At 47.2% G+C, this 23546-nt stretch overlaps 1 protein-coding gene and 1 long non-coding RNA gene across 4 annotated transcripts in view; both read left to right on the top strand.

The window, feature by feature from the left end:
• Window positions 1-23546, top strand: part of LOC135372798 (synaptic vesicle glycoprotein 2C-like) — a 767922-nt gene that overhangs the window by 363170 nt on the left and 381206 nt on the right. For all 3 annotated transcript variants that reach the window (XM_064606261.1, XM_064606262.1, XM_064606263.1), the window contains one exon: window positions 12548-12624. The gene's annotated coding sequence lies outside the window, so the exon portion shown is untranslated. The remainder of the gene's footprint in view (window positions 1-12547; window positions 12625-23546) is intronic.
• LOC135372746 (uncharacterized) lies at window positions 7235-7962 on the top strand. Its single transcript, XR_010416103.1, has 2 exons — window positions 7235-7379; window positions 7741-7962. It is a non-coding gene; the product is annotated as an uncharacterized LOC135372746 (long non-coding RNA).

Raw genomic sequence — 23546 nt, 5'->3', positions numbered from 1 at the left:
CCGAACAAGGTGTAAATATTACGTAGAATTATGGTGCCACTAGTATTTTGCGAGTACACTGTACGGATGGGCATATTTTTGACGATTACGAGCGCGCTGGGCCGCCCACCCGACACGATCGCCCATGGAGCGCGCCCACTGCCGCAAACCATTGCGGGAAAATCTGAGGAACGCGTGACGTCAAATATCTCTCGAGCTCCATGTGCGGCTGCCCCGTGAACGGGATAAACACAGCGAATTCCGAATAACGCCTGAAGATGTTCGATTCGGAGATCGGATGAAGGCGATATATCCTATGAGAGATGGGTTCGTACATGCTTTTTCGTCTCCGTTTTTTCCCCGTAGCGGCAATCAGACGTACGCCGAAACGCCAAGTGGAGGTAAAGGTTTCTGCCTTCCGTTTTCGTGGAAATACAGAAGGGGCCGCTCATTCTTTTAGCCTGATGTACGTCGTTGACAAGCCAAGACTAATGAGCACCTCCGGATTTGCTTTGAACCATTCGTCAACAATATATCTGCAAAGTACTTGCCTTGTTTCACCTGTCTGCAAGTAGGTTTAGACGGATTCGCGGCGAAAATAAGATTCCTGTCTTTCGGACCAATTGAAATATGACAGTCATCAGAAAAGGCAGACACCGGCAAAACTTCGCATCTCTCGATTGCCAGTCGAGGGCCGATGTCCAATACGGCCACGGAAACAACCGCGACTGGTAGAGCGTGTTAGTTCTGAAACATATCCTGGCCTAACGCAATTTAAGACAGCCAGCAATCTAACCAGCAAGACTCTCATCCCTAGAGAGAATGAGATCACCTTCCTTCGGATGGATTTTTCGGGCCAGCCTCGGTAGTGTTGTCTTTGTAATAAACGTCAGTCGATGTTTGACGCTATGTTTGTGCTCTCTATTCGTGTGTCGTTCGTGCAAGGAACACTATGTCCTCGCGTGCTCCGGGGCCGAATTTTATATCGTCATTATGGCGGCATTTCAACAAATATACGTAAATCTAAATCGAATTCCGGATTGTTTTGGTACACATCTTAATATGAGGCAAACAGCTTTGCGGCTTATTTTCGCTTCCGTCGTCCTTTGAGATTAAGTTTCAAATTTGAAGTTTCAAATGTCTGGACGCACTAATGAATTTCGAGCACTGCAGTTGACACTGTGATCTCAGTCTGGTGCCGTCATTGGTGCCGTCACGAGGCAGGTTGGGGAAGGAGTTATCGGTCTGTTATAATAGCAATAATTGGGATCAATGACGAAAGACAAAATACTTTTGAAAGACAAAATCTATAAAAATCCGAATTAATTGGGCGGACAAAATAAAAAAAGATCCACCGGATAAAATCCATGTGGAATAAATCCAAACAACCGTGGCCGGAAGTCTCCCAAACGCTGCACTGAAGCAACTTGACAGTTTGCATAATAAACTATGCATATGACGTCATTCGTCGTAGCCGAAGGGGACGGGGCACAAAATAACGAAAACAGGGGATACATTCAACGTACGCACCCGCAGAGGAGAGGAAGAATGACGCCACGCACTTCGTCAACAATAACGAAACATGTTTTAATGAAAGCTCAACTGCAACGATATTATTCACTTTGCATGATAAATTACAGAAATCACGACAATTATACTCATGATATAAAGCGGACCCAAGTTAACTATATCGTATGATATACTGTAAATGAACAATTATACAAAATGCGCCGAAAATGAATCAATGAATAAATCCTGTACAAACGAGGCAGACATAACAAGCGGAAAGAGTGACAGACCATGGCTTTGCGCACCCCGACGACATCATATCTTCAGCAGCCCATGGACGATGGCGCGGCAGACGAGCTCTGAATACGACTTCGGCAGTGACCTACGCGGCCGGCTTTGCATGCTGTGGCTTTCGGTTGCTGCTTCCCTCTATCTTCATCCGCTCTGGTCTCCATTCTTGGTCCACGGCCGGGTCAAACAATATCGAAGACAGCGCCTTGGCGGCAGGGCTACTGTCCCACATGGAGGCTCGGTCCGAGGGCTCGACTACCGCCCTCGCCGCCAATCCGTCTCTTGCTCACCACATCGTCGTCGGGTGCACCTCGTTCCAGTCAGTCGCCGCCAGCTGGGCCTCTGGGTCGTAACTTCGGTTGCCCGGATATCAGCGCTGGTGGAACGCGACTTCTGGGACGAACCCTCAGGTCGAACGTGGGTTCGAGGCATCAATGCCCCCCCCCCCCCCCCCCGCCGCCGCCGCCGCCGTTGTCCATCTCCTTCCCTGCATCCGTCCGGGCTCCCGCTCTCGATCACATATCGATGATTCCACGTTGGTTCCGACCATCGACGGAAACTACGACTGACTGTTTCGCGATTGCCTCACTCTCCCTCTTCGAAGTCATCCATGATTTATATAACCTTCGCGCGCCATGTCACAGGCCGTGTCCGTCACGTACGCAAAACCAAGAACACGTGTGCGTCCGCCACTGCATTCCAAGAACGCTGTAATTTCCACCGCTTCTGTTAACATACAATTATGCTGCCTTCAGTACAAAGCCGCCTCTAGGGAAAAACAACACTGTCTAAGGGGGAGCAGATGTCACACATCCCACGAAGAGACACTGCGTACATGTCAACTAAAATTTTATGGCTTTCAACTGTGGGGAAACACGAGCTCTTGCGACCGTTTGAAGGTAACAGGGCGCGCTGACCCTTTGATGCTAGGAAACTGGAAAAAGTTTGGGAAACCGATTTTATCAAAAAGCCCAGCACGACACATGGATGTGTTGCCCACTCTGCAATTTCTTTTATCGCTACATGATAAAAAGCGCTGGAAAGTAGAGCATAGGCGTTCACGACTGCATGCGCTGCATGTGGTATGGCATCCGTAAAACTGGGGCGTTACTCATTGGCTACTTTGTATAAACTACTCATTACATTTGCCTAACTTCGCTGCATAAACTGCGCACAGAAAGACAATTTGACATACAGGTAACAGTCGTGTGACAATCCCTCGGTGCAGTTAAATGAATTCCCCGTAAGCAATATCATCAATACATTTGCTACCATTAACTCAGACAAAAACAATTCTTGACAGATCCGTTCGACAGAGTTAGTTCCCAAACTAAGAAGTAATGCTTCTACAGATTGGATGATCACGGTGCGACATGGGCATCACGCAATATGGATAACCGATGCTGTGTAGATCAATAAATTTAGCTTCATATCGAGTTTGTTACCAAACATACGTGCACTGATGTAATTCCTGGCGAACTATATCGCAAACTGCATCGCAAGCTGTCGCACCAACGAGGGAACATGACAAGGCTTGGTATAGCACCGTGTATGTGACATGTTCATAAGAAGTTCTATGCTACTTTCTGAAAACTGCAGAAACGAAGATGGCACGTGAATTATGGGGAACGCTCAGGTAAAGAACCGACGTCTTCACGAGACAAGACGGGTGACTGCTTTAATAAAGGGAATGCGCTCTCTGTCAGGGCAAAAGGGTCGGCACGTGGCGCAGACGATGATACATTATCTTTGCTAGGACATGGACATGGAGGTAGAAAACAGGGAGAGTAAGGGAGGAGGAACCGCTGCCTCGTCTTCATTCTGTGTCTAAGGGCAGCCAAGAAAATGTGTTTATGGCACAATGATAAAAATTACCCCCAGATATGATGTGCTTTCGGACGCCACATCGTCGCACTATATCGGCTCAATCTTTGTCTTTTCTTTTTCTGCGCAGTAAGGGCATACAACATGCCAAGATGGTGGCGTCGCGTCAGACATCTATCTTTCATAATTTAAGATGTTCATTAGTTACAGTTATTCACGGTAGAGCCTCACTTGTTCCCTAGTGCAATCATAAGGTGATCCACATGACCTAGAATACACCCCTCTAGTTCGCGAGGACATCCTACTCATTGGCTAACTCCTTAAAGGGTCTGCTATACCAAATGCCTCAACTGTACCTCAGTAAGCTTTCTTAGACCATCAACAGCTGGCACTATACCTCCATCAATTGCCTATCCTCCTCGTCCATCAAGGCAGATTACACGCACTTACGCCAGTGTGACGGAACCAGGCACACTGGGGACACGAGTGGAACGCGACTTCGGGGACGAACCCTCAGGTCGAACGTGGGTTCGACGCATCAATGCCCCCCCCCCCCCCTCCGCCGTCGTTCATCTCCTTCCCTGCATCCGTCCGGGCTCCCGCTCTCAATCACATATCGATGATTCCACGTTGGTTCCGACCATCGACGCAAACTACGACTGACTGTTTCGCGATTGCCTCACTCTCCCCCTTCTCTCGAAGTCATCCATGATGTATATAATCTTCGCGCGCCATATCACAGGCCGTGTCCGTCACGTACGCAAAACCAAATGCAGGCACGGTTTTGCAGTTGATGCAGGCACGAGGAGACATTTACCCTCATCAGCCCCTGAAGATGTGGGTTCTCTGGGACTCTTCTCGGCGGTACTCGCTGCCCTTAAGACAATTGTCTCTGCTTTTCCTGGTGCGTCGCAACTGCCCGAGGTCCGAGCGCTTCTGGCACTGGAGGCATTATCTTTGCATCAGCATGACGGCATTGTATAGAAAGGCCATGGCGATACACTGTAATCCTCGAAGCCTGCGTAACAAGCTCCCTGATTTAAAATTACATCTACAACACTACAAGTTCCCTTTCATAGCTGTATGCGAACACGGCATGGATACTACACATCGCGTTAATGCATACACAATCTATCGATCTCACCAATCCTCTGAGAGCAGAACAGCGCTATATGTTCGTAATGACCTCGTTGCTGCGCACATCGGGTCAGTTTGTCATCGCTCTTATGATTACATCACCTGCAGGGTCCGCCTTGGCTCCATGCTGTTAACGGTCGTGAGTACCTATATACGTCCCGCGGTACAGGTCCCGTGGAGTGGCCTGGAACGTTTACTTGGTTCTCTGGAAGCCCCGGTGCTCGTGCTTGGTGACTTCAATGCCCATCACTCGGCCTGGGGAAGCCGAAGGACGGACGGTAGGGGAAGGAGGTTGTTGGAGGCAATAGAGAATAATAACATGTGCCTGCTGAACAATCGCGAGCCAACTTACATGCGATCCCCAACGTCACTTGATGTATTGGACCTCTCGTGGTGCTCAACCGACATACTTCGCCACTTGTCGTGCGCTACGGACGTTGACACTAGTGGTAGAGATCATTTTCCTCTATATATTTCGCAAGTCAGACTGCCCCTCTCAGCTACCACTGGACTGATTTCTTTCACAAACTGGAGACTTTATGGAGCGGGCCTCAGAACATCTGTGCACACCGGTATGTCCCCAGAGGCTTTCTCGCAAGCAATTACCCGCGGTATTCAGGACGCGGTGGTCATGCCTAAAAGGGTAACAAGCCATGTCGGTCATTCCCCAGTAGTTAACCACTTTAGGACATTACGTCGCCGAGTAGAAAGAACGGCTCGTCGGACAGGGCAACTTACGGACATTGTGGAATACCGCCGGATGAAAGCTAACGTAACACGAGAACTTAAGAAAGAGGACAGGAAGCGTTGGCGTAAGTTTTGTCACCATCTTTCACCGTTTGACCCGGCCACGAATATCTGGCGGACAGTCCGATCTCTGAAGGGGGCGCCTCCTCAAAAGAATCCTCTCGCGGCCTTGGCTATTGTTAAGGGCGTAGACGAAAACACGCTAGCGACGGACTTCTGTGTGGTACTAACGACACCGGCGGCTGCCTCGACGACGCCACTACACCATAGTTTTGTCCACAGTTTGACGGCTGAACTTCACCAAGACTGGCCCCGTCCCCCAGAAGTTATGGACCGCGACTTCACACCAATCGAGCTAAAGGCAGCGTTGAAGCTTGTGTACGCCGGCTCGTCCCCGGGACCCGATAAAATCACCTATGCCGCACTGCGAAACCCTGACGGGCGGTCACTCCAAGCTCTCCTTCATGTGTATAATACGTCTTGACAACAAGGATCTTTACCACCTACCTGGAAGGAAGCACTGATTGTTCCCATCTTGAAACCAGGCAAGCCCGCAATAGCCCTATCCTCCTTTCGCCCTGTGAGCCTGACAATCTGTACGGGGAAACCGATGGAGAGAATGGTTTTGCATCGCCTCGACTGGTGGCTGAAAAAACAACTTGCGTTCCCACACGAAATGGCTGGATTTCATCGCCACCGAATCTCCATGGATCCAGTTCTCGACCTCGTCTCTACAGTCCAACATGCTCGTGGCCATCGATGGATCGTCCTACCGGTTTTCCTCGACATCAAGCGCGCATATGATCCCGTCTCGCACATTTGTGTGCTGCACGCCTTGCGCTCGTTTGCGGTAACCGGTCGGCTCTTCATCCGGCTCCAAGACTTCCTTAGGGATCGAACTGTCGCTGTCCGTACGTCCTAAGGCCAAAGCCCTCAGCATCCTGTTCCTCAAGGAGTCCCCCAAGGAAGTATTCTGAGTCCGACACTCTTTAATGCTGTGATGTCATGCCTACAATCAGTATTTTCCTGGCAATGTGTCGTTTTTAGTGTATGCAGATGAGGTCGCCCTTTGGACAGTACACTCTTAAACCCGTACCTTTTATTGTAACTTTTAGAAACATGTAACTTCTATATAGACGTAGATTTCGAGATTTCTTATAGGTTACACCACTGTAACGTATATTTAGAGGTTAAAAGCGACCAAGGTCATGTCTTTACAACACGAATAGAAGTTACATCTCGGAAAAAACAAAAACAGCTTGTTGTAACTTATAAATGTACCCTCTACTCCGGCACTGTAACTTCTAAGCGAAATCTCCAACGATAATTTCTTTGTTAGTTTCTTATCGTTCATGTTCTTATCGTTTGTTTTCCTTCTATTTTTCAGCATAATGCCGCGTTTCAGCCTCCCATTCGAGACGACAGTTGAGAATCTACGCTGTTATTTTTTATCTGTTTCAGCGTCATCTATACGTCGACTACATGTTATCAATGCTGTATGAACACAGATTATAAGCTCGCAGTCTGGAATACTGATAGTATGTTTCTTTCTAAAGGGTGGAAAACCATTGTCAATGCCGCAACCACCAAGATTTCCGATTTCGCTGCGTAGCCGAGCCTGGTCTATGTCTATCCACACTGAGAGCGGTTGCCTTGAAACGCTTAACGCTCGTCGTCCGTCCGTTAACAAGTGTAATCTGTTTTAATCAGTGGTTTTCCTCGCGTTTATCGTAGTATCGTCAGGAACAACGGAAAAGCTAGATGTCTCTAGCAAACAAGGATATTTTCGGTGTTCTCAGGGGAAAGTGTAGTGAGTGCGAAGATTGCAAAGAATATATAACCGAAAACGAACGTCACCACCGCAGCCCTAATTCACACACTTCATACACTGGGTAAGTGTACGTTTTGTGCTAGGTACGTGCGTTATTTTGATAGCAAAAGCTCTTAGCGCATGTTTGTTGTGATTATGGCAAGCGTTTTGCGGTCCTGCATATGAACGCCACTTACGCTTGCTACTTTTCTGCTCTTACTTGGTCGCCAAGTCAATACACCGGCGTGCATTTTGCGAGCTGCGGATATATGCATCGAGATATATAATTCGCAGCTTCCTACTCGTTGTATTCTTACGATATTCTAAGACTCAATCGCGGAGTGAACGCCTTCCTGCATTTATGCTGCTTTGTACCTTGTGCTTTGTACCGATTTGAATGGTTCCGTAATTGTTACTCTCATTTCCCAAACTTTTGTTCCCAGGATCCCACATGCAGGTTCACATATACCGTCACCAGCGCAATGCAGTACCTCACAAACTCGTCCCAGAGCGCCTCCAACGCTGATAACGCAGTAATGTAGTGTCTCCTGCGTTACTGTACACTCATATTCCTCAAGGTTGTGTGCGTTTTATGTAATACTGTATTGCCATTTGCGCTCGCCTCTGCAACAGGAATGTGGAATAAATTTTTTTCTGCTGCAATTCTCCATTTCGTTGGGTCTGTTCAGCTTAGCAAACATAGGGCAGTTGTTTTGACTCGCTGGCTTCCTCGCACTTTTATGCATTGCTTCTCACTTAGAAGATAGTTCTTTTTTCCACATACCTATGGTGAAGCGATCATGGTTCCTCCTCACATCAGAATCGCACTTGTGCACAATGTGTCACCTCTAGCTATACTTCTGTTTTTGTAATATACATATGTTCAAGATCTCCTTTTCTGCGGGTTCATTTTGGTACCTTGGTGTGTTCTGTAAATGTCTGTCCATATCCCACGCACGGGGTGTTTGTTTTTATTCGCATCACACCAGCGCTCATTTGACAGGTGGGTTACGTCAATTTTCGCAAATTAACCCATCCGTAGTTACAAACATCTCCGACATTTCCTGACGCATGTGTCTGTAACTACGGACCGATTAATTAGCAAAAATTCACATAACCCACCTGCCAAATGAGCGCTACCCTGTTGCGAATAAAAATGAACATCCTGTATAAAAAGCCGCGCGTTGACGTACCCTTTACGGGCAGGTGCTGGATTGAAGGCCGTAACCTCTAATTAGTGGGTTTCCTTGTAACTTTTATAAAAGGGGTCGCTCAGAGGGTACCTGGTAGCTTCTGAAATAGAGGGTAAAATATTGCGATTTTTTACCCTTTACTAAAGGGTACGGAGTTAAGAGTGTAGGAAAATCGCGCCCAGCCATACAGCGCCGCCTGCAGCTCGCTTTAAATAATGTCCATACGTACCTCACGCACCTTGGGATGGACCTTTCACCCGAAAAGTGTGCCGAGCTCCCTTTCAGGCGCAAAGCTATGGCCAATTTCCCTCTTTGGGTTTGTGCAAAGAAGCTTGAGCCGGTACGCTTTCACCGCTTCCTTGGCGTGGTAATCGACTTGGACTTGCGTTGGGCTCGCCACATTAAACACATGGAAACTAAAGTGCAGCGATGGCTCCCTGCAATTCAACATCTTTCTGGCTCAGGATGGGGCTGCGATCAGCGTTCCCTGCTCGCAGTTCACGCGGCGTTGGTGAGGGCTACTGTGCTTTACAGCCCTCCTATTTTGCACAGGATATTCGCAACATCATTAATTACTCTTCTGTCCCTGTTTGCTCGAAGCCTTCGTCGCTGCCTTGGAGTTCCAAGAGTGGCTGAAACACGGCAAGTACTAGCTGAAGCTGGTGAACTCCCGATTGAGGTTCTCCGTGAACGTGAAACGGCACGGCAGCTTCTACGCTTGCGTGCCCACATTCCCCGTCACCCGATCGTCAGGAAAATTCGATGCCGCCCTGAAAGCGACTTCTATCGAGTAGCGCAGAGGACACGCCAGACTCTCACTGGCTTCATAGCTAAGGACATTATGCAGCCGGAAGCCCCCTGGTCTCTGCTGACTTTTGTACGCCTTCCAAACCTTCTGGAAAGAAGAGATTAGGTCCCCCCTCAAGTCCTTTGAGCCCATTTTCATGCTCTGGTAGACCAGAAGTTTTCTACGTTTACGGCAGCATATACCGATGGCGCATCCCGAAACAACAAGTCCGCCTCAGCATTCGTCGTAGCACCCGAAGGCGTAGTGTACGGAGGACGCCTTTCTCACCCAACCTCCTCCACAGCTGCGGAACTCTATGCCATCATTTTCTTTCTACAACACATCGTTGATTTTACACCGCGGGAATGGGTAGTCTTCATAGACTCGAAATCTGCACTTCAAGCTATTGAAAATTCCGGCATACGAGGCCCATCCGCACCCTTCGTCACAGATGTGTTAATGGTTTACCACACTATCTACGCAGCAGGGTACAGGCTAGTTCTCCAGTGGGTTTCAGCCCATTGAGGTGTCTTGAGGAACGAGCAGGCCGACAGCGCCGCAGAAGCAGCACTGTCGTATCGGAAACTGACCAGTTTTGTTTTGCTGAGAGGAGACCGCCGTTCAATTCTGCGACGCCTAATGACACCCCTGGCTTCCCGCCAATGGACAACCGACATTCTTCCCCCCTCTATGTTGAGCAGAGTTGATCCAACGCTGGCTTTCCGCGTGCCACGAAACACCTCTCGTCAAGATGCTGCATTAATCCACCGAATGCGCCTTGATGTGGCCTTTACAGCTCAGTGACGTTACCGCTTGAGACAAGTTGACTCTCCCACCTGCTGCCACTGTGGTGCTCTTGAGGATCTGGAGCACATTCTTCTTCACTGCCCCCACTACCAACCTTCAGAAACCGCACTCTCCGAGTTTCTTCGTGAGTTGGACTCTCGCTTCTTCTCCCTATCGAAATTGCTTGGTCCCTGGCCCAATCCAGTCCAGCAACGATCTGCGCTCAAGGCTCTTTTGACATTTCTGAATACCATCGGACTTCGATCGTTATTGTGAAGGGGCTCGTTATTTCATTCCCCACATCCCCACCAGCAGTGGGGTAGAGTATCGCCTCTGGCGATGAACCTCCCCACTATCCAAAGTCAAAATAAAGTTGTTGTCTGTCAATTGCCTATGCGCGTATACACGGCAAGCTCAAACACAAGTACTCAATTTAAACTGCTAACGAGAGTTCCGTATCGCTAGATGGAATCGACTGCCCGAAGGTAAATACTTTCAGTATTTCTTGAAGATATGTGCTTGGAAAGGGGGGGGGGGTTATGAAGGCCTGAAGACTGCTCCCGTTTCTTCTGCAACTGCGCATTCCTGTGGGACTGCGGACAGTGGAGGCTTATGTACCCACGAATACGTACAAAAGGCTAGTTATTTGTTTTCTTCTGTGTGTTTCTTTTTCAACAAGGAAATGAGATATCAGAAACGGAAGAAGTGGATATCAATGAAATGAGATACATGAGGAAATGAGATATCAATCTGCGCTCAAGATTGCCTTGACGCCGTTGGCGAAATGGTGAGAGGTGCACAGAAATTGTTGCAAATGCACATTTATGAGATAAATCGGGCAGGAATTAATGAATAAATATATTTGCATCTTGCTGTCGGCGATGGTGTACGCTCTTAGGATTACATGCAACAACTTAGGACTTTATGTGTACCTGGTAAGGCATGAAGAACAAATCTATGGTCGATCCATTGGTGGACCCGTTATAGGTTAGCGTTCAAACTGAAAACCCTTTCGGAACTCTCCTTCAGAACATTGCACAACTCTTCTACGACCCTTCACAAACTTTCAAATGACCTTACACAACACTAACTCAAGACAGCATTCGCAGTGAAACGAGCCTTCCTGGCTTACTCCGTTTCAGATTGGCGGCGCCGTCTCGCAGCCTCAGCCTTCTTTGGCCGCTGCTCCTTCGCACAGCTTTCATAATCGATGGCGCGCCCACGCCGACACGCCTGAATCTATCGACAACCACAGCTGCACTGTCGAGTGCCGACGCGCCGGCGCTGTGGTCGCGTCTGACTCCCCGCGCGCGCTCTCTTTGCCTCTCCAGTCATCGCGCATGTGCGCCGCGCCGTGGATACAGACAGACCACGCCGCGATTGTTGCGTAGCAAGAATGCATTAAAATGCGCTTTCCACACCCTTTTTTGCCGTTCCTTGCTTCTTCCTTCCATTTCTACTGCATAACCAGAATACGTATCTCTTACCTTTGGCTTCCAAGCTTCATGTTTGCGCCTTCAGAATTTTGTATGAGGTCATCTCATACCTATACGTTCATAGACGGAAGCTTATAAGGAAAACCGTGTGTGCGGCTTTGAAAGCGATACCGGTGCTGGGCGAACCACTGTGTACGTTCGTTCGTTGTCTCACTGGACGATATGACAGTGACAATGTGAAAAAATATTTACAGTTAGACGGCTCAGGAGCAGCGCTTAAAGGGGCAGCCATTTTCTTTGGTTCGTTCATGCATTTTGTTTAGAGTTTACAGTTAGACGCCCCAGGAACAACGCTTAAAGGGGCAGCTATTTTCTTTGGTTCCTTCATGCATTTTGTTTTCTGTTGCAACTGGGAAAAATTGCTCTTCATCAGCGCCGACAGTCTCTTCATTGTACTTTTTTTCTTCCGTCAAACCAGCACCAAACAATCTTAGCGACCACTAATACACGTACAACGCATTATGATTGAACAAACTCTATTTCGTTTGATTCTCTTATCCAGAAGTAAGCGTCCGGGGCGATTCCAGGGCTGATGCAGACGGTCGTCAATTTCTTCGTTGTCCGTGAAAAACGAACGCGAAAACTGTTACATGCGTGTTGATTACCATCAAAAGACGGACATATGGTCTTGCGAGAAAAAAAAAAAACAAACAGAATATACAGATGAGTAATCACGGCGTTGAAATGTCCTGACGAGAAGACAGTTGGTGTGGCATAGCCGTTATACCAGACGTCCTTCCATCAAGGAAGGGACAATGTTGACGAAGGAAACCTGAACAGTTTAATGAGGTATCTTCCAGGGAGGGAGGGACTGCTTTTTTTCGAAATGCATAACGTTCATGTGTCTATTATGACCCTGATTACAACGAGACGGCTGTGGAAAGCCTTGTGGAACCCTGGTGTTTGTCATGTGGTTACGTTGTTGAGTGCTTAAAGTTGTTATTACCCATCGTATATTTATGTTATCGTACTTATTTTGTCGTTGCAGCGCTTCAGAGAAACATCTCCAAGACATGCACCCCTTGCTAACTACAACCGCATTGGAGTGCACCAAGCATAACTCTCGTAAGTAATTTTACGCTTTCTTTCGACGCAGCTTACCTGGGGAATGACGCAGTTGCATACTGATCAGCACATACATGGCAATGAACGTAGAGCGCCACGATCAGCAGTGGACAAAAATAAATGATACGTCACGGTTCCAAACTTGCCTCAAAGTGCATCATAGCTATTCCCCGTGTATTCAACGTTAGAACGGCGCCCGAAGTAGTCCGTCGCAGAAATTACTGTTCCGCCTTCAGGTGCTGCAACATGTATGGTTCCAATAGTTTCGGTGTCGGCGCACTGCTTTTACGGCGTAGTATGAACCGTCTATCTATGTGCAGCCAATTGAGATTTTTTTACGACGTCGTATGCGGATGCGCATGACCTTGACGCGCGGGAGAGGGTTATCTCCGTCTTCACTATAGCAAGTGACAACTTAAGTCCTACAATGGGGACCGCCCACTCATCTGTGGAAGGCTCATGCGATTGTCTGCGATTCAGATGCAGGAAGCAAAACATGGGCGAATCTAGAGGGGAGTCAGGGCATCCTGACCCCCCCCCCCCCCCTCTCGATTCGTGTCTACACATAGCCTTTAATTGACCTAGATCTTGTATATACCATGCTGGCCGAAATTGGGCCCCCTCTCAGAAAAATCCAAGATCCGCCCCTGGGAGCAAGTATACTTTTCGGGGTTCGTGTGTTTCAATGCGTCATAAAATCGTGTCTTCGGGAGTATCAGCGGTCCCAATCTAAACAGCGTGGAATCAATAAGGTAAACCAATCAATACGGCCATTAAGTAATCCTATCTAATATCGAGTCCGCCTGCATGACTAAATAAGGCTCGGGGTGCACAGCCACTCCGCTTCTTTATCCTAAAACGAATTATGATCATAAGGTAACAAAAACACGGTGTGTCACCAACAGAGACGTCGCCGCATTTTCTTTAGTGGATTTTGTATTCCCATTATGAGCTATTTGCGCGCCTTCTGCGCCGATGAACAGAGTAACTTTGGCATATCGAACGCTTCTTCGAAAGGGAACGATAACATAACACAAAGCCCGGTCATATTGGGGCGTCTTCTATTGGAGTAACATAATTCGCTGTCTCTCCTAGCTCTGTTTCGCATGTGTTGCAGCGAACGGTAGTCAATAGAGATAGAAAATAAAATATCGTAATATTTATAATACATGTAAAGATGATACACGTCGTTCTTAGGTATGTAGGTTCTTTGACCAACTGTGATTTTGTATTGCTTTTGACCCTCATCTGTCATAATGCCATAATGCCTTAAGTCTTGATGACAATCAAGTGTTTCAACCAGCCGAAGAATTGGAGCCGAAACCAGCCATTGTTGAAACAATGCGAAACAGACGAGTACGGAGTCTTACATTATCGTCTCATTCGCTTTTCGTCCAAGTTCTCAAGCCAAGCAACACGCTCTCTTCTTGCACTTCAGCCAGGGTTGTAGCTCAGCCGTCTTAGATTTTGAAGAAAAAAAGCATGCATTCTCTTACGGGCATGTGATATATATATACAATTCGACGTTACAGTATATAGAGTTCGAGGTAACTCGTTGCGAGTAACTCGGTACTGTAACTAAGTTCATTTTTTTGGTAACTTGTAACTTAACTCGGTACTCCTGCGCCGTGGTAACTTTCAGAGGAACTCGTTCCTTTTTCAGGTAACTTTGCCAAAGTAACATAAGTTAAGCGTTATACGTTAGCATTCAAACTGAAAACCCTTTCGGAACTCTCCTTCAGAACATTTCCATGTTACCTTTACATACAGTTCCAAGTTACCTTTAACTCGTTTTTCACTCACGTCCACATATTTCCTTGCTTTCTCTCCGGTTCCTTCATGGCATTTTTTGTCATAAAACGTGATATTCAGTCAATGACAGTATTTTATTCAGGAAGTAATTACCGCTGCCATTTTAAATGAAGCTAAACCATTGTGCGCCCACAGGGAGTAAGATGCAAACGTTCGAATAGACCTCTACCAGAGAAATGTCATCATGACATTGGTAGACAGAATGAAACCGAAACAAATCGGAACGAGGGGGCTAGGTTCCACGAACGGGCACATAAGTAGGACCGAGGGTCGCGTCCCTTTAAGAGACCATATCGTAATCCCCTCAAGACCGTGGCTTTCGGGCGCGATCATGTTGACCTCTACGGTTCGAGCGTAGTTCAATTCTACCAAATTTTGGCGCTGTCGAACACTATGACGTCATTTGTTTACAGACAGGGAGAGGTCTATTGTTGGACATAAACGAAAACGCTCTACGCGTGTTGCATCCCTCCGCAGGCAGCTCAAAAACTAACTCAGCTGCTCACTCGCGTTGCACCTGCGTAATGGTATTTTGTGTCCGAAGTAACTTGGAAGTAACTCGTTCTTTTTTTAAGTAACTCAGTAACTGCGAGTTACATTTCAGGCTGAAGAACTTCGTTATTAACTTAGTTACATTTTGCACGCGGTAACTTAACTTGTAACGAGTTCTTTTTGACGGGTAACTTCTCAATCTATATATATATATATATATAGTTAACATATTTATATATATGCTAACAATTTGATCGTGCACTCCCATAGCCGAGTACAGCTGTTTCGTCCTACTTGGGACTCGTCAGCCCGGCGTAGGGAAGTGACACGATATTGGGTCGGCTCTGACAGTGGCGTCTCGGCGAGACGTCAATGTTCCACGGTGACGTGTTCGGTGACGTGTTCACACCACGGTGTGAAATGTTCCACGGCTGCACGTTGAGCATGCTCAACGTGCAGCCATAGAGCATTAGCTATTTTTCCTTTGTATATGTACTTGCTGGTTTGCACTGCGCCCTCCACAGGTGGCGCCGTCACCGTGGAACATTGACGTCTCGCCGAGACGCACTGTCAGAGCCGACCCAATATCGTGTCAAAAAAAAAAAAAAACACCGCTAAAGTGCCATTTTTAGGTAAAATCAATATTTTTAGATAATGGGGGGGGGGGGGGGGGGTACCGTGCAGTCTTTTATGTGTATGGATAATCTTGGAGTCCTACCAGAACGAAAAGACAATGGATCTACAACTCTGGCTTGTTTCGGCTTGAACGACCTGTCTGCTTTCGCCTCATGGCCACGGTAATGATGCTAGGTAAAACATCAATATCCCCATCAGACGGCAGAACACATTCTTTACACAATGCACATGTAAGGCCTGATTCAAAGGGCGAAGGTTGAGCCCCAGTATTCCATGCAATTCCAGTACCTGCCCTGGGGAAATCAGACGGCCCAATCCTCAAAGCCCAACTCTCGCTGACGAGATTTTCTTGGTCTGCTCTTCGTGAAAGTATTGCTCCGCGTGAACAATACCTTAACCGGCTCCTCTTCACGAAATGAGTTAAATTACGCAAGTTTCAAATGGTCATTCAGAAGTATTTGGCTCGCGATGCAAAGCTGCTTGACTTGTACCCGCTTTTGCCAGTCTACCTTTCTGCTGCGAGAAGCCGTGCGAGTCGATAATGGTCGTCATTGCAACACATTTCGTGGTGTTACTTGCTATCTAATTTGTGTTACTATACGGGATGTATAGCCCCTCTATCTTGGCAAAAGTAGCCACGCTCTTTGCTCCTTCCGACGGGGGCTCTAGGACATTTCGCTACAAGACGTTTCGGTATGGACATATCGGTACATGGACATCTCGGTACACGGTCATCTCGGTGCAAGAATTGTCGCGCAGGGAAGATGTTTACGCGTCAGTCCGTCGCCCTTAGAAGTTCCAGCTTTCACTATAAATTAACGGAGTGCCCGGCTGGAAAAAGGGGTATCCATTGAAATTTTTGCGGCAATGTAGATTCAGGGCTGAGGCAGCTGCCCATAGGAATTCGGTGATCATGTTGTCTGTGCTTAATTGCGAACTAAATCCGAGACAAGGAGTACAGACAAATTCTCGTTACACAGCAACAAGGGTTAATAGGCAGCTTATGAACTTTATGGACAGCAACCTTCGCAGCAATTTTCGCGTCAGTCCGGAACGCCGCTGAGATACACGCAAGATTTCAAGCAAATTAATTCATGCTATTATTTCGGACACTGGGGGCACGAAATACAACGATGTGTGGAACTAGAAGAACTGTCTTTCGGTCAGCGCTTTAATCCGGGCTCCGGACCAAGTTTACCTGGCCCTTGTTACTTAATGCAGTTCCGCATTAGTTTTTTTTTATTAGGTTTGATAAGTTTGGCATACTACAGAAAAGAAGATGAAAGCAGACACATTTCCATACAATGAACGAAGAGTTTGAGTACGTGGACTTGGAACAAACACTATAGTTTAATGAACGGAAGAAGATAACCGACGTTGTAGGCAACGCCTGGAAGGCACTGCAAACTGTCACAAATGTTCGCATCCCCCACCCACTTTCGGTAATTGGGAGAATTTCCTTTGTTGGATGGGACAACGGGAACCTATACACCAAAACCGCCTACCACAATTGAGGGCCATAAAATATGACAAGCTGGCGGTGCCTTCCCGTGGGAGGGGACACCTCTGCTATTGTTGGCACAGTATATTCCTCTGCACAAGTATACAGAAGGGAGCATCGCCATGTATGTGCGGAAGCAGCGGAAATCACGTTATTCTGGATGGAATCTTCGCCAACAAGAGAGCCAAGAGAGCCGTGCTTGGCCAACGAGCTCGTTTCTTGGTACAGGTCTGCCCCCTGGGTGACGGCTTGCCAAATCTCGCTCTGCCTATCACTATTCAACACTGCGCCAACGTTGGCTGCCGAAAGAGTCGTTGATCAACTGTCATCCGACTTTTGGCCAACCGTCAAACCGTCTTTTCTTTCTTTTTATTTCGAGTAGCAGCTGCATTTTTTCGAGTTTGTTTGCAACGTACGGCCGACATTGGCCCGTCTTATTATGCCGAATTCTCAATAGCACGCGCTCAACACGTCGCACAACGTTCTCGGCCCAACGTCGTTCACCAACCACCACAGTGAGCAACATCAGACCGACGTTGGTCCAAGGTCGACTTAGCTGGTTGCCGGCCATCAACCGACCACTGGCCGATGGTTGGCAGTCGGCAATTTCCACTTGGGATGTGGATGATATTTGCATTTGGTGCTTTCTGTCATTCAGCACTCGATTTGTTTAATACTCTCTCTTCTAGCGTTTACGGGCTGAGCGCAGCTTCCGAACTATACCAATATCGGTTTGGAACAGGAATCGCTTCGATTCAAAATCCCAATATAGTATTCTACATTCGATTCAGAAGTTGAATTGAATTCACAAGTATCGCTTCATTATTTGATACATATCCTAATTTTCGCAGAGACCTATTAAGCAGAATTACTGCAAGATGCGTAGAGTAAAGACGACGAAACTTGGAGAAAAATTAGCCGTCTAGTTCATAAATATGATTGTGTTACATAATGATAGAAATCAGTTACATAATTGATATCCCATTTGTTCGATTTCTCCAGGGAAACAGCCGCACCAAAAATTAATTTCGAGGCACAGGGTAATTATTCGCTGTGTTCTCCTCCTAGTAGCCTCCTCCTGTCGCTCCGGAGACCAGAAAGTGGTGACGCGGCGAAAAGTGCCGGTAACGCACCAGCAGAGAGCAGTGACGTTCCCTGCCGCCTGAGCGGCAGTGCGCAGCAGACTGATTCGCGTGAATGCACGGTACCTAACTGTGTCAAGGGTATACGCCAGTCTGAATTTTCTACAGGATTAAGCATTTCTTCGGCTTATTGGTAAATTTTGCGACGTTCAGTGAAGTTCAGCGTGTGACTAGATGCCTTGCTGCTGTGCAGTGAGCTGGAACAACCGAAGCGAAAATGGCAATAATCTATTTCGCATTCCATGCGGCAAAGGGAATGAGACAAGTCTTCGTATAGTGGTGTCGAAAAAGATTTTCTTCTGACACAGAGCGCAATCAGAAGTAGCATTTTCATGCACGCAGGTATTACTGAGATTAGATAAATAAGTGTGACGGCTCTCTACCGACACGTCAGCCGACGCTGAGAGCAAGCACACGACACACCACATTTTGTAGCACACATATTTAATATGAGCACTGAATGAAACGGATGGCACAGAGCTGAGAGAGAACCCCAGGTGGTCCAAATTATTCGCAGTCTTACCCTGCGGCAATATGCAACATGTCGCAACAGTGCGCAGACAAACCTTACTTGTAACGTTATTGGCACACAGATCGTCGTCTTCTTCCTGTTGGTGGTCGCCCTATCTTGCCAGTTGCTTTAGTAGCCGCTGCCTTGTCTCTCAGCTTCCTCCCTCCCGCCGATATTGGACCCTTGTTCCAGCACCTTGCTCGATGTTGGGCCCTTCGGGGGCTGTGACACAACTGCCTTCCGTCGAATGGTGATCGGGAGCTCGAGACAAAACCGAAGAAACGGACACTTTCCGTGAAGCGACAGAGACGGTGTCGCATTACGCCCCTTCGACTGTAGGAACTGGACGCAGCCTCCGAAACCATGGATAACGTTTGTGTAACAGCTGGGCTGTTCACTTCAAGTTCATTTGAGCTGCCAAGTTAAGCAGTCACATCTGATCCTTCACATAAGCCAAGTACTGTATATGTCTAATTACATGGTGTTTTATTTAAGTTGAACCCCACGTTTAAAACATAACGGGGCATGGCACTGGAACGAGGCCGTCTGCATAATGTTGCTAGCCTTCGAAGATGCTCAGCATGTGTTCCCCCTAATTAATGAATTAAAATTAATTCTTTAACTTTTTAATTATTAGGATTTGATAAGAGCGGGAAGTGAAGTTAGGAGTGAAGTTAGAAGTTAGTTAGAAGTTAGAAGTAAAGTTAGAAGTGAAGTTTTGGACGCTGACACGAGCTGACGAATGCCAATGGGTGCAGTTATCCACCAGTTATTTTTTTTCAGCGCCGAAAAAAAAAATGTGCGCGAATTTCCAAAAATACTACGTCACCACGTCGAAGCCGGTGTACATTTTTTGGACACAGGAAAACATTTTTTTTTTCTATCCGACTTACAAGCCTAAGCAGATATGCACAGTAGTGGAGAAAATGTCAGGACACGTATTGTAATTGTTTTTTTTTTTTCAGTTTGCTGTGATTTCCGTGGTGTGATCATCTAGTCGCTCTCCATGAGACCCTACGAGGTGGATGCAAGCTGCCACTAAAAAATACAAAAGCGCTGACACTTTTTGAAACGAACATATGCCTGTCTGAATGCCAACAAGCTCATAAAAACGCACAAACCGCGCTATTAGTGGCGAATCTCTCTCGATGCGATGCATTTTCACGTTGCGTCGAAAGGAATGCCGCGGTTTCGAGAAAGCACGACGGCAGCAGCTGATACAACTCGTAAAATCACGTAAAAGTCCCCACCTCAGTTTCAGGCTCATTTCTTGTTTTTAGCAGAGAAACCGAATAATTCAGCGTTTAATTTGCCCTTGATGCATTGCGACACCCCCTATGCCGAATATGCAAAGAAACCGGTGGCCTTGGTGCACAGTAGGCAAAACTTTCGTGGTGCAGAAACACACGGGGATATTTCAAAAGCCGGGAATCATAATGCAGGAAGGAAAAAATAACACGCCTTAACATAACAAAGACAACAATTTAAGCAGACGTTTCATCTCCCATGCGGAAGAGATCGTGAGCGCTGCCTCAGGAGGGAACGAGTTGTCCAAAAACTAATGAAGTATTTGTATACGAGGGTCAAGGTACTCGTGCAGCTTTTGAAGGCTTGCGGTTGCTGAAGTCAACTTCATTAGTACAGAAGAACACAGTGGCATTTGTGGCACGTAATAACTTTACATTCTAACTTGAATACACGCACTGACAGACACAGCCTACATTTTAAAGAGGAACAACAATATGCTTCTATGTGTGTGGGGGTGGTAGTAGCGTGGTTGGGAAAAGGCTGAGTGTGCTCACACAGAAGTCCAAATAAACAACAACTTTATTTCGGAATGAGAAGTGGGGAGTTTATTCGCTGGGGGCGATACTCTACACAGAAGTCCGCGGCACAGATGTCCACGATGAAGGACGAAAGTCACTGAAAAGGTTAGCCAGCTGTAGGGATCGGACCCACATCTTCTGGATTGTCGGTCCAGGGCTCTGCCAATTGAGCTAGGCTAACACGCCTCTCCAGCGACTTTGGGGGTGCCTCGACTTCCGTGTTTGTATCTGTCCCTTCTATGTCGTTCCAGCCTGAGAACATCAGTTTCTCTCTTGTTCAACAAATGTCCAGACTGACACATAGTGTCTCAAAACAGGAACTCCTAAGCTGTTGCTGATTTCAGCTGCTGTGACTGCTTTGTCTTCCCTGTGCCCAAGCTCAGACTTCTCCAAACTCATGTAATTTTGCAATCAACTCCTCCGAGAAACTACGCAGTTTTATATACAACAGCGGACTATAGGGCTTAGCAGCCCCATATTTGTCGTTCACATGTTCACACTGTGTGCAAGCCATAGTGCAAGTTTGTACGGAAACTTCCCTGCAACTTCCATCCTTTGGTGCTGTCCTCTTTATTGTCGACGAACGAGGCAGGTGCCGCATCCCTTTTCAGCGACCTTTCGAGTCCAAATCGGCCGTCAGGAGAACGACCTCGTAACATTCGGCTGCAAAATGCATCGAGCACACGACAGTTGCCTTGGTGACTTCAGAGCACTCAACCACCGATTTCGTACCACCCAATCACGCACACAATCAACTGGGAACTTCGTGCGAAACAGCTTTGTTGTTAGCGTACCTGCTCGTATTGCGAGAAGCACGGCATTCCCACAATTCACTCACGCTGCATCTCTCACAAAGTGACAACTTAGACGAAGTTGTGTGTACTGACCAGCCGGAGGAGAAAAATAACAAGCTGATTAAATTAAGAAGCAGAGAATGATGCCCGTACGTACAGGCGACTCTCGATTTCGCTTTCAGCCTGACGAGTAACGATTGCTGTCGATTGCGAAACTGCGAGAAAGGGAGCAAGCCAAGAAGAGCCAAAGCGAACGTTGACCGTGACGTCAGCTGTTCAAGTGGACGATCGGACGGCAAACCAAAAAACAGATGTCGCAGCAAATGCAGGGTATTTGTCCAAACTATTTTGGAAGTACGTTCAGTAGTCATCAACCTTTGTGCCTACTAGTTTTTGTTGTGATCTGTGACAGTGAGTTTCCTCCAGAGCTGACCTTTAATGAAGCTGTCAGATCAAAGATCAGCAACGCGATGTAAGCCGACTGACTTATATTTTCCCAAAGATTAAAATTGAGAACCCCCCATCTGCTAAAACTCTGTATTCATTCCTAAGGGCACGAAGCTGAATGTGCCAGCGTACAGCTCATTCGAACGACTCTTCGTCTGAGTGGTCTTCAATTCTAGCGATGCAAAAAATGGGTTTGTGGATGCTGTGGCAGGATATGTAGTCCTGTAGCGCCCACTAAGATGCAGTTCTCGCGAACACATGGTCAGTGGTTGTGAGATTGCGTGTGGCCGGCACACTCACATCACCCACGACGTCCAAACTGAACGTATCCTTCATATGATCGCCATTGTTGCCGTCCTTGACGTAAAGTCTCCACACACGTTGAGCGGCACGTCGGTAAATTTAGGTAGGTTAAAGTAAGCTTAACTTTACCGAAATACTGTGTGGGGCACGGTTGTCAAAAATCTCCAGCCCGTGGTGGAGGGGTCGGCGATGTCGCTCTCGAACGAACTGTTTCAAAACCTTCTCCGAGGGGAGGTCGCGCTAGCAGAGGACGCCCTGTGTCCCACAATTATCACTCCCTCCAGATGGCGGTGCGTGACCTGCCCGCGGAGATTGTATTGGCCTAGTTCCTTCGTGTGCGACACCGCCGAGAGGGGACCGCTCCGCCACTGACTGGATATTCCAGACAGTGACAGACATATTGCTAGGTTTCAGTTTCAACATGTGCGGCCATTTTAGATTTCTACGCTCGGTACATCAACCGACATTCCATAATTAGCTGCTGGGAAGTTTGCGAAACTCACGTTGATGGCTCTCAAGCTGAGAACACCAAGTATTTGATTTCATACAACGTCTAGGAGACCTAACAACCAGACTTTATCCTGTTGTACAAGCAAACAAAGGAAACAAATAACTTTTTTTTCCGCGCTGTAGCCATTCGTATGACTAGACAACGCGATTCCGTCATCCGCCGAGACGAAATTCCTCGCTCTCTCACTGGAGGAGAAATCCACTCCTTCTCATCGATCATAATTGACAGCGTGGCGTAACTGATCATAATAACAGCGTGGCGTGTACAGGCTTCTTACATGATTGCATTAGTTCTCTCACTGGAAAGAGAGGAAGAGGAAGAAAAATGGACGGTCGCGCATATAAGACAATTTGCACTCGTCATTCAACAATAGTAGAGTCGCTACACCTTCTGATGCACACAACTCAGTTCTGGCGCCCCCTTAATCATCGTGCGCCTCTACGGGCATGTCCACACGGGTGACTGTTAGACAGATAATGTAGAATATGTGGGCAACCGATTAGTGAGCTGTAATAGCGCGGGAAGCGCAAAGTCTGGAGAAATAGTCACATTTTGTATAAGACCCCTGCGAGGAAACGCACTTGAGACTCTTTCCCTCCTTGTGTGGCGTGTCAATGTAACCTCCTTTCTTGGCAGCTTTGCGCTCAAACTACGAACCGTCAAAAAAGAGGAGGAGCCAAGGGCTCATTTCCACAGATTTCCGGCGAATTTATTTCGGCAATCGCCATTGCATTACGAGTGGGATTATGTGCTATACTGAGTAAAATGACCACGGGGAACCCATTTAAAATATGGAACCCATTTCCGCAAAGAAAACGTTAGGTTGCCTTGGGAAATTTCAGAGTTCAATTGAAGAAATTAACTTTCCGTCAACTGAAATTAAATAAAAATGTTACCAATATGTGGCAAAAGTTATTGGCAGAAAAAAAAAATTCCTTGAATGCATG

This window comes from Ornithodoros turicata, unplaced genomic scaffold (assembly GCF_037126465.1).
Source record: "Ornithodoros turicata isolate Travis unplaced genomic scaffold, ASM3712646v1 Chromosome17, whole genome shotgun sequence".
NCBI lineage: Eukaryota > Metazoa > Arthropoda > Arachnida > Ixodida > Argasidae > Ornithodoros > Ornithodoros turicata.
This window is presented reverse-complemented; position numbering and strand designations above follow the sequence as displayed.